Source organism: Cucumis sativus, chromosome 4 (assembly GCF_000004075.3).
Source record: "Cucumis sativus cultivar 9930 chromosome 4, Cucumber_9930_V3, whole genome shotgun sequence".
In the NCBI taxonomy this organism is placed as follows: Eukaryota; Viridiplantae; Streptophyta; class Magnoliopsida; order Cucurbitales; family Cucurbitaceae; genus Cucumis; species Cucumis sativus.
The window spans coordinates 13,378,090-13,380,725 of record NC_026658.2 but is presented as its reverse complement, the minus strand read 5'-3'; the positions used below and the strand labels follow the sequence as shown (position 1 = coordinate 13,380,725).

Here is a 2,636-nt window from a genome sequence, read left to right as displayed (position 1 = left end):
ACATTTTCTTTTAAACACCTTTTTTTTTTTTAAATGTGTTTAAATTTAAATACTTAGGGTGTGTTTGGGGAAGGGAAAAAATTATAGGGAAAAGGGTTATATAACTCTTTCCTTGTTTGGGGAAGGGTTATCAATCCCTTAAACCCTACTTCAATCCTTCATCCACATAAATATTATCATAATATTATCTATTATATTCATTTCTCCAAGCACATACTATCATAACACTATCATTCATAATTTTTCCTTCAAACACATATTATCATAATACTACCAATAATAAACCTTTCCCCAAACACATATTATCATAACATAGGATTATTATACACTACAACAAAATCTGTCTACTATGACAGTTGTGTATCTCACAAAATGAGAGGGAGAAGAAAAAACGGCCACAAATTGGAAAATTTCACGTTTTTGGCGGGAAAAGATAAAATTTTTCTGATAACACTTCCTACGACAGTTATTTGATGTCATAGAATGTTACCATTAAATAATTTATTATTTTATATTAAAAAAACAATAAATTAAAATTACAACTTTAAATTAAAAAATTGTAATGCCCCAAGAAGAGAGGAAGAAAAAGAGGAAAAGAAGGAAAGGTATATATATTATTTTTATTAATTTAAAAAATAAAAAATAATAATAATAATAATAATGAAATTTTTATTATTATTTTTTTCCTTTTTTCTTTATCTTTATCTTTTTCTTTTCTCTTCTCTTCTCCTCCCGTGCGCCCTTCCCCTTCTCCCCGTTCGCAGCGCAGCAACCGCCATCCATTCCTCTTCTTCCGTTCGCAGCAGCCGTCGGCCGCCGCGTCTCCCCTACTGAAGCTGAGCGCCGCGACCTCCATTCCGTTCTTCATCTCCGTTCGCGAAGCAGTCTTGCAGCAGTCGCCGCGTAACCGTTCTTCATCTCCGTTCGCGAAGCAGCCGCCGCGTAACTGTCCGGTCCAGATCTGCGGCGCCGTTGCTCTTCCGCCGCTGCCCAGCCGTCTCAGCCGGTTCTGTCTCAGTCGAAGCCACGGTTCTGCAACCGTCTCCGCCGGTTCTGTCTTCGTGAAGCCCTGCCGCGCAACCTCTGTTTCGAGCCGCCGCCCATTCCGTTCTCCTCTGTTTTCTGCACTGCCGCGCGACTCTCCGACCGCGTCAGATCGTTGATCGATTTTGAGGCAGCCGCCACGTCTCCTTTGGCCGACAGCTGACCGACCCACACTTAGGATTTTTGCTGCGAGTCCGACAGTCGTGCGTTGAGGTGTGCTGCTGTCTCTGTTTTACAATTTTATCGAGGTTGCTTTGTTGGTAACAACTTAAGTATGAATGGTAATTGGTTTCAAAGTGGTTCAAGTGTTATGGTTGGAATGTTTAGCTAATTTGTTAATTGGTTCTTGAAGGTGTTGGGAGTAACGTTGGGCTCCCTTAAATTCACAACCAATTTGTGAATTGTTGAGGATTCAGTTCGCCAATATATCGGATTGTTTCGAGGACGTTAGTTGATTAAGGAGCTTCCCTAACTTTGAGGTAAGGGATTTTCTACTGGACTCACCTAAAGTTTTTGAGTTGTGTTGGACTGTATGGATGATGATTAAGATGTGCAATCAAATTGCAGACTAAATGTTTAGTGTATGTTGTGTTTGACTGGGAACATATATATATAAATTGATGTGTGAATTGATGTGGATTGTCGAAAGTAATCATGTGAATGACTGAAACTATGCCTATGTGTACATGATGATATTATTAGATTGTGCTGTATAAAGATTGGATGTGAACTAGTGAATTTGTTTCGGTTGGATGTGGATTATACTGAACTGTGGTTTGTGCTGGTAAACTGAGGGGTGTATTGACTTGACTATATAGTGGATTGACTGATGTATTAGCATTTTATTGACAGACATATGATTGTAGTAAAATAAGTTGACTGTTAGGATGTTGAAAGAAAGGACTTTGTGATTTGAAGTAACTGAAAGATGGGTTGAATGGAATGAGGGGATAAATTGTTAGGTTGTATTGGGATGTTTACCTTGTAGGTGTCCCACGGGATCACCAATTTATTTTGCACCTTCGGGAGCATTTGACTGATATGTGTTTCTGCAGAACACTTGACTGATATGTACGTCCCTCGGGGCGTCAGACTGATATGTACGTCCCTCGGGGCGTTAGACTGAAATGTGTATCCTACGGGATCACAAGACTGCGACTGTACAGGGTGTCCCAATAGAACTTTAACAATTTATTTTCCCCTGACGAGACCAGTAGAGGGTCTCTTACTGAGTATTGTTATACTCACCTTTCTTATGTTTAATTTTCAGGCAAAGGAAATAAAGGTGGCAAACCGGCGAGGGGCAGGAAGGAAGCGTGATTGCCATAGGAAATGTGTTATTTTGCTTCCGCTTATGATTTCTTTTAAGGTTTAAGATGTACTAAAACTTAGTTTACAAACTTTTATTTGTAAATAGTGTTATTGTTAAGTTTTCTTGAATATTTGAAAATCAGGTCTGACATGTTTTGTTTTTAAATTGACTTATGTTTCAATTTGTATCAACCAAAGTCGTTACAAAAATACAATTTCCCCAAATTTAAACCCTTAATTTTCCCAATTCCTCATGTGCGCGTCTTCTCCCCAATCCGGCC

The 2,636-nt window shown here is 39.0% G+C and overlaps 1 long non-coding RNA gene across 1 annotated transcript; it reads left to right on the top strand.

The window, feature by feature from the left end:
• Positions 1-702: 702 nt before the first annotated feature.
• Positions 703-2,379, top strand: LOC105435255. Its single transcript, XR_004215882.1, has 3 exons — positions 703-1,257; positions 1,397-1,523; positions 2,315-2,379. It is a non-coding gene; the product is annotated as an uncharacterized LOC105435255 (long non-coding RNA).
• The last annotated feature ends 257 nt before the right edge of the window (positions 2,380-2,636 follow it).